The sequence below is a fragment of the Quercus lobata genome, chromosome 4 (assembly GCF_001633185.2).
Source record: "Quercus lobata isolate SW786 chromosome 4, ValleyOak3.0 Primary Assembly, whole genome shotgun sequence".
Lineage (NCBI taxonomy): Eukaryota > Viridiplantae > Streptophyta > Magnoliopsida > Fagales > Fagaceae > Quercus > Quercus lobata.
The window spans coordinates 79,682,606-79,692,263 of NC_044907.1; positions in this window are offsets into that span (position 1 = coordinate 79,682,606).

Below are 9,658 nucleotides of genomic sequence, written 5' to 3' on the forward strand. Positions count from 1 at the left end.
TTGCAGCCTCACATAGCTGTCTCTTTGAGTGAATTCCCAGACAAGCTCACAAGTGCCAAGCAGATACAACAGTTTCTTGGAATTGTGAATTACATGTCAGATTTCATTCCAAAAGTCTCCAGATACAGGAACTGTTTGGCCCAGTTGCTAAAGAAATCCCCTCCTGAATGGAACTCTGCTCACACTGAAGCAGTCCAACAATTAAAAAGGTTATCTGAAAAGCTTCCTCCCCTACAGATTCCAGGACCAGGCAAACGAGTATTGCAGACAGATGCAAGTGATGAATATTGGGCAGCGGCTCTTTTTGAAGAAATTGATGGTAAAAGGAGCATTTGTGGCTATAAAAGTGGTGCATTCAAGCCTTCAGAACTTCATTACCATTCTACTTTCAAAGAAATTCTTGCAGTCAAACATGGAATTGAAAAATTCCAGTTCCACCTTCTTGGACATCATTTTTTAGTAGAAATGGACATGTCTTCCTTTCCCAAAATGCTTCAGTTCAAGAGAAAAATGCTCCCACATCCCCAGTTACTCAGATGGTCAAATTGGTTTTCACAATGGTCTTTCCAAGTCAAGCATATCAAAGGAAAAGATAACCTCCTCACTGATTATCTCTCAAGAAAACCTCCAGCCCTTAACACCATGATCCTCTCTCCACCCTTATGTGTATATCCTGTTACAGATTCATCCTCATCCACAAGCCTTCCTCCTAATGATATCCTTAGCATGATTGAAGACCTTCCCTCAGAAATAAAAGACCAGATAAAGACCTTAACTCTTAAAGCTAGAACCCAAAGAATCATTAAAGCCCTCCATGATTACCTCAAAAGGTGCCAACCTCATTTTCTGGCCATCTTCCCTGATATAAACCAGCCATGGAAAACACCTTTTGCCTTTTGGATAACAAATTGGACGGTTGCACATTATCTTTACATGTGGTATTTACTTAATGAATATTACTTGTGCCTCCATTTTGAGCCAGAATTTTATGCATATATTTTCCCACGAGAAAACAGGTATTTTCATAAATTCTGGTTTGAAATTTTGAAGAATGATGCTCATGATGGACAGTGGACAAGGTATCTTACCACAGAACATCCAAGATTTGGAAGAAAGATTACTTCAGCATGTGTGATTGCAAAGCTTAATTCCAAAAAAGACATCCGTACAGAAGGAATTTTTCACCCGGCAGAAATCCATTGGGTAATCAATCCAGATGGCACTCCACATACACATCGAGACCCATCTTGGGTATCCCGTTACCATGCTCTCACAATGACAGAATCCCTAAACAAAGGAATCTTCCCTGAAATAGTACCTATGGACCCAGAAGTGTGTAGACAGCAATGGCCACATGATGATCACTGGGAAATGCCCAATCCTCTCATTGGATTTGATGACCCCTATTATCATAACCATGATCCAGATGTCAATATTGAAGAAGATGAATGGTTCCAAGGAAGAGATGGATGGGACTAGTTACCTCTAACACTTAAAAAATTAAAAAAAAAAAAAAAAAATTCCAGAATCATCTTTAGACGTGGCATCCTTATCCACAACAGTAGCATCCCTGCTCCCTCCTCAGAAACTCATCCAAGGACAGATCACTCCTCCATCCAAAATGGACACTTGTTCATTAGCTCTGAAACCTATCCTGGCATGCACAATTATGATGATAGCAGAACTCAATCAGGCCCCTACCATCCTGCCACTTGCAGACCAGACATTTCGGCCCCTACTATCTACTGAGACAAATATAGTACATTATCTCTAAGCTTTGTATTCTATAAATAGCACCTTTGTAATTTTGTAAAGGCAAGAGTGAAAAAAGAAAGAAATCCCCTAGAAGCCTTGTATAATCACCAGTCCTTGTAAGTCTTTGTAAGATGTTCTACAGAGTCTCCAATGTCTAATGTAAAAAAGTTGTTGAATCTAATAATATCTTCCAGTTTGTTGTATCTTGTGTTGTGCTCTATCCCATATTTTCATGTTCTTTTTTACATCTCCATAGTAGTTTATATCATTACTCAACTTCCATAATTTTCCTGTCTCCATAATCTTCTTACACCCTCTTCTCTCCTCTCTTCTCCTCTAGAGTAGCAGTTGGTATCAGAGTAACTGGGGATGTGGAAGCATTTTTCTCTTGAACTGAAGCATTTTGGGAAAGGAAGACATGTCCATTTCTACTAAAAAATGATGTCCAAGAAGGTGGAACTGGAATTTTTCAATTTCATGTTTGATTGCAAGAATTTCTTTGAAAGTAGAATGGTAATGAAGTTTTGAAGGCTTGAATGCACCACTTTTATAGCCACAAATGCTCCTTTTACCATCAATTTCTTCAAAAAGAGCCGCTGCCCAATATTCATCACTTGCATCTGTCTGCAATACTCGTTTGCCTAGTCCTGAAATCTGTAGGGGAGGAAGCTTTTCAGATAACCTTTTTAATTGTTGGACTGCTTCAGTGTGAGCAGAGTTCCATTCAGGAGGGGATTTCTTTAGCAACTGGGCCAAACAGTTTCTGTATCTGGAGACTTTTGGAATGAAATCTGACATGTAATTCACAATTCTAAGAAACTGTTGTATCTGTTTGGCACTTGTGAGCTTGTCTGGGAATTCACTCAAAGAGACAGCTATGTGAGGCTGCAAAATATATTTTCCATCTGAAATGTTTACTCCCAAAAAGTCTATAGAAGACTGCCCTATGACCATTTTCTTTTCTGAAAGCATTATTCCTTGAGATTTTACTAAACTGTAAAATTCAGCGAGCAACTTGGTATGGGATTCTTCATCTTTTGAGAACAAAAGAATATCATCCACATAAATTAGTGCATTGGTTAAGAGTGGCTGGAATAACATTACCATTACTTTTTGAAATTGAGAGGGAGCATTTTTAAGACCAAAAGACATCACAGTCCATATTTTTTTTTTTTTTTTTACATACCCATTTTTACAAAAAGCCCATCTCAGTTTTCAGTGTGCATATATGCATGATTACTGTAGCACTTTTATATATAAACATAATTTTGCAAACATTGATGTGGATGTTTTTTGGTTAAAATATATAAAATTAACCACTTTTTGTATTTTGCACAATTTTGCATTAACTAATGCAATTTATCTCCAAAAAGAGTTGTAAAACTTTAGCTATATTTTATAAGTGTTAAAGCAACCGCATCAGTAAGTGTATAATTTGTGTCTATTTTGCAAAAAAACAAACAAAAACAAAAACAAAAATACATTTTTTCTATTTTAAACACCAATTTTTACAAAATACCCACCTCGGCCTATCTATTTTAAACATTTATTCAATAAAATTTCATTTTTTTTACGCTATCATCTCTCTCTCACAAACCCAACACAACCCACCCATCAACCTAAATATATATATATATATATATATATAAATAATTAATTTTTTTTATTTGTTTATCGTTTAAAACAAAATTAGGAACACCCTCAATTAAAATCAAAATCAAGAACACCCTCAAATTAAAAAAAAAAAGCCCAAAAAAAATTTGAACTAAAATCTGAAAAAAAATAAAATAAAATTTGTAACAGGCAAGCCCACCAGGACAAAAAAGCCCAATATACTGAAAACAGAAACCCATGGATTTTCCCTAAAAAAAAAAAATTGATCGGTATAAGACTGATTGGTGCAAGCCCAGCAAACCTATTCATTCCTCAGCCCACCCTTCAAATACTAACAAAAAAACCCATTCTTCTCCGTCAAATTCCAAATCACCAATGAAAAAAATTATACTAATAAATAAACAAAAGAGCAAAATAAATCTCCTCTTACATTTACTGGGAGTATAATGCCCCCATCACGTCGCCTCTCCATGACAGTCCTCCGCACCGCCAGTCGCCCTTTTATGAATCACTGGTATCTTTCTCATTTTTTATCTCGCTCTCTTGTTGTGTGTTTGTTACCTTCTTTTTCTTTCTTTCTTTTTTTTCTATAACTATGTGTTTTGTATAACTCTGTGTGCTGCGTTACTGCTGTACAACACTTCAAAATACTGTGTTTGAGTGTGAGAATGACATTTTTGTGGCTATAAATTTGACAAGTGTGGACTTCTGTCTTTCACTTTAATTATATAATATATTATAATATTTTTTAGTTTCTGTTATATAATAATATATAAGATTATAAAATATCGTTATATATAATTAGTTATTACAATGTACTGTTGTTTGCATTTATAGTGGTTAAATTATAAATGAGTTTTATACAATAAAAAAAACGTAGGACACAACATTATTAAGCTAAAATATTAATTCATAAAATAAAAACTTTGTTTGTTTTTAGACCCCTTAAAACACAACTGAATTAACCTAGTAAATTAGCCAAGTGAATTACTTAGTCCAAATTTTAGATCTAGGTTAACATAATCATATAATCATATCAATGTAAAGAGCGTAATATAAAGAACACAAAGATATGATGACCCAGGAAACCAAACTGGTAAAAACCTATGGAGGATTTAACCTAACTATTCTCAAGGTAAACCTGAATCCATTATGAAAGAATCGAAGTTTTACAATAGGATTTAGACCACTAACATCCTATTGCTACCCATTAGTAGAAACTTATTGACACGACCACGTGCAAGCTCCGAGATCACGGACTCCTTCTTTCTTGGATTCTCCAGTAAATACAAGCATAGCCACTTGTGTTTCTTTAAGCTCTTTAATGCATTAACTGCAACGATTACCAAGTTCTTGACATAGTCTTGAATTTTGGAAACCCGAAGTATATATGAAAGCAACCACTTTTTGATCTCACAAAAGATTCACAGACACAACATAATGGACAAACAAAAACAAAAACGTGGCTAGGGTTTTCTCTTTTATACTTAAGACAAAACATAAAACCCTACACGTCATCTAGGCTTAGGCTGAGTTGGAAGAATTCTGCAGAAAAACATTCTGCCCGAGTTTTGATCGATCGAGTCTAATTCTCGATCAATCGAGCCAGACAGAATTACATACTAAATTCTGCAGTAACTCGATTCCAACTTTATATAAAACGCATATACTTTGAGCAAGTCTAAACAAGACTAAAACTTGTTTTGATCATGGTTTGCCAACAATACAAATTAGAGTTCTAATACATTAGTTCATAATCCTTAGAACCTAACAAATTTTTGTTGGGTCTTGAATTTTTTTTAATTCAATAATTTTTTTTATATTTAATTTGCCCCCCTAGAAAAACTTCCTGGTTTCGCCACTGATCTCGAAACACCCAAAATAGACTGGAATGACACCTGAAATTTTTTCCAAAGTAGAATAGGGTGGGTTACTATTCCGGTTTGTTTACCGGCACGGTATTTTCTGGCCATTACGAATTGGAATTAATAATATTGAATCAAACCTAATTACCTAAAGACTAAAAAAAAAATAAGATTGTGTAATTTATGCTTCCTAAGGAACACCCTGAACAAAATTGCTAGAGTTGCCACTGCCAGCCACCCAACCACCATCATCAAGCAACTAGCCTCCATCATCAATCCATTCAACCACCATCATCAAGCAACTAACCTCCATCATTAACCCACGCAAATACCCATTCAACCCAGTCACCACCAATGAAATCCAAATTCCCATTCAACCCAGCTACCATCAATGAAATCCAAATATTCATCCAACCCAACACAGTGCAACGAGATCGACGCCTCCCACTGTCCAACCATGGAAGCTCTAATGCGTTAAGGCCAAAAATGGTGCGTCAACATCGCATGAAGCTCACGAAGCTCTAACCGACGCCTTCAACATCACATCCCAGGTGCGTTAAAGCCCACAATGCATAACCCTACTGATTTGTGGGTCCGACCAGGGAAGAGGAAGTTTATGAGAGAGAGAGAGAGAGAGAGAGAGAGAGAGAGAGAGAGAGAGAGAGAGAGAGAGAGAGAGAGAGAGAGAGAGAGAGAAGAGAGAGAGAAGAGAAAAAAAAATAAAGTATCAAATGCAAAGCTACAGTGATCATGCATAGATGCAGTTTTGTATACAAATTAAGCACTTTTTGTATTTTGCAAACTTTTGCAGCCACTAATGCGTTTGGTCTTAGATATTTCTTTTGATTTTTGTTGGTTGAGTCTTATACAAATTTTAATTTGGTTTCTTTAAAAAAAAATAAATAAAAAATAAATGGCACAATGAAGGTCTTGCCATTTGAACACTATAGTTCAATTTCTCATTTTGAAAATGCTGATAGTAGAACTGTTGCCTTGTACCATGTTATGTTCACAATCTTTATGCCATTTTTGTGTTACAAACGTCTGGACCATATTCCCAAATAAAAAGTCTTTTGATGAGTCCAAAGATTATCAAAGAGGAGGTTTCCCTGAAGAAAAAATTTGCATACATGGTGGATGTGCGTTCTATCTGTGTATATCCTTATGCAAAGTTGCTTGCACTTCTCCTTGCAACTATATTCCTTATAGGATTTGTTGGATTAGCATTCTATGAAGCCAGTGAGAATAGCTTTCCTGAAGCTCTTTGGCTTGCCTGGACTTTCATAGTTGACAAGGTTAGTACTATGCTAAGGGTTGTTTGTCTCCATAAGTTTAGGAAGCATGTTGAAATTTGCAATGATGGTTGGGCTTGTTTCTTAAGCTATCTTAGAAAAGGTGGATTCACTACGTACGGAAAGGAAATGATGAAGTCATTGAAATGAAACCCATAATTATTCTTTGCCCCTCTCTCTCTCTCTCTCTCTCTCTCTCTCTCTCTCTCTCTCTCTCTCTCTATATATATATATATATATATATATATACAAGGTTGTCAAAATCGGGATCCTACGTAGGATCATGAGAGGTAGGTAGGATCGTGAATCGTAGGATCGAATTGTGGATCGTAAGATCGAATCGTGGATCGTAAGATCCTACCTATTTTTTCAGATTTTAAGCAAAAATCCTATTGATAGTGACTTTGTATGTTATATAATCACTTAAAATATGAATCCATCCATTAAAAAAAAAAAAAAATTTGCATCATAAAATGTAATTTGCACGCACTACATTGTTCTTATGTTATTCTAACGAAACAAAATATATTTAACTTTTGACATAATATATCTAAAAAGTCAGTACATGTTTAATTAGCAACTAAGTACCAAAATATTATCTATACATATGGAAAATGTTTTCCAAATTCTAAGTTCAAAATCCAAAATAAGTTAGGCTAGTTAGCATATAAAAACTAGCTAACTACAAATTTACAATATGTAATTCAAAAAGAGAATTCTCAATCTAATTACAAACTAGTTAATTACAAATATAAAATCCAAAAGAGAATTCTCAATCTAAGTACTAACTACCAAAAAAGATTACCAGAAAGCTTAAAGGCAACAATGGCTCACGGCAACATCATTGAGAGGGCTGAGAGGTGCTGGGTTTTTGACAAGGGACTATGGAAGCGTGGAACAGAGCTTCTGCGTGTTAGAGCTTTTGACAAAGGATTGAGGAGGCATGGGACTGAGGTGCTGGCGCTGAATGTTTCTAAATGTTTCTAAATACTTAAGAAAGCTTGAAAGCAGCAATAGCTCATCATTGAGAGGGCTGAGAGGTGATGGGTTTTTGATAAGGGACTGTGGAGGCGCGCGAGACAGAGCTGCTGTGTGCTGGAGCTTAGTGTTTCTAAAATATTTAGGTTTTGTTTTTGAAAACTTAACTTAAGTAGTATAGGTTTTTTTGAGATTTTATTTTGAGAGAGGGGTAAATTTGGGACTTCAATTCATTGGGCTTGTGGGTATTGGACCTTTAGGTGGACCGGGGATTATTATACTGGACTTACCCAAATGACCCAAATGAATCCCACTTAAAAAAAAAAAAAAAAAAAAAAAAAAAAAAGCCAAAAAAGCCTAATGGTAGGATCGGTAGGATCCCATACGATCCTACAATCCTATACGATCCTACACGATCCTATAAACGATCCTAACATTTTTGCGATCCTGCTATGATTTTAATCTTTTTGGTGAGGTGGGATCATAAAATCGTGTGATTTTACGATCCGGATCGCAATTTTGACAACCTGTATATATATATATATAAAGAACCACATGCTTATTCTTCAATGGAATGACAAATTGTTAGGGCCGTTTTGTAATGTCATTCTAATAATATTATTCATATTTTTGGAAAATACATGTGGGTGAAAAAGTGTGTGGAAATACGTGTAATGTTGTTTAAACACTGAAAATTGTTGCTAAACACCTTACCAAACAGCCCCTAATCTTCTTGAGTGTATTTGAGTTTGATGCACTTTGCATAATCTAATTTTCATTGGCAATCTTCGAGCAATATCTGGATTTCCATTAACCTTTGGATATTGTTAAGATATAGTCTTGGAGTGATTGTTTTATCGTGATTTAGCTTTGGAAAGTTATTATGGAACTTTTGAGATACCACTAGTTGTTATTTATATATTACCAAAAGTTTTATCTTTAAGAAAGTAAGACATTCTGGAAAGCATAAACCTAACTATTTGAATTTTATGTCTAAGTATGTGTTTGGTAAAAATTATTTTTGCCAACTTATTTTACTATTTAGTTTATTTTTGCTACTATTCATGAGTCCCACTGTACCTTTTGATACTATTTATGGGTCCCACTGTACTATTTCAGCTAATTTTTACTTTTATCTATAGTACTTTCAGTAAAAAGTTTTTTAGTTTTAGCAAAATAAGCAGATCTCAAACAGAACCTGATTATGGTTATTGAGATTAATTACAATAGGTAAATGGGTTGATATGAATTATTGAGAGTTGCCTTGTTAGTGCAAGGTTCCTACCAAAAGTTTAGTTTCAAACACATGCTGAGTGCATATGAGGTTATACTTGATGTTAGCACCCTTTTATAACATTTTTAGCATTTTGGTTCCAAAGTTATCGGATGGTATAAATTAATGACTCTCGCAAGGGAATCAGCAAAGTGCATGGTCGAATAATATTAGCAATGGCAAACAAATGTACCTCATTTTGTTGATTTATCTCCTTTCATTTTTCTTGTTACATTTTTAATTGTTAATATTTTGTTAGTATGGGTCTCGCAGGTGCAGCCCAAACTAATAATCTCTATACTAGTCTCATCACACGCGCTTCGCGCATGAAATGAGGCTTTTTTTTTTTTCAGTGGTCATAGCAAAAAAAAAAAAAAAAATCTATGTTTTTTATTTTATATATATAATTTTTATTTTTGAGAATCTAATTTATAAGTAGATAAAGAAATTTGAAAATTAACAGAAGAGTAACCATATTTTTTAGACAATATTTTAGTAGAAGTTAAGGTTGTATTTTTACTGGATTGTCATTTAGTTTTGTCTCTACTTAAACATAGGGATGTAAGGATATTTTAAAACCAAAAAAATCCAATCCAAACATGGAAGCCCCTTACATAATAGTATAGATAACTACTCAAACACCAACTTGGTTTTTTTTTTTTTTTTTTGGAGAGAGAGAGAAAAAAAAAAAAAAAAAAAAAAAGCTTGGAACAGACCAATAGACAAAATGGCATTTTGCTTCTCCGGTTTTGATGTTAAAAATCATGAAAATCTCTTCGTACTCCCTCTAGAGTATTATATATTTTCTATGATGAGTCAAAAGCCAAATAGATTGATATAAAGTGAAATCTGGTTCAATATTCATGCATTTGTCATCATCA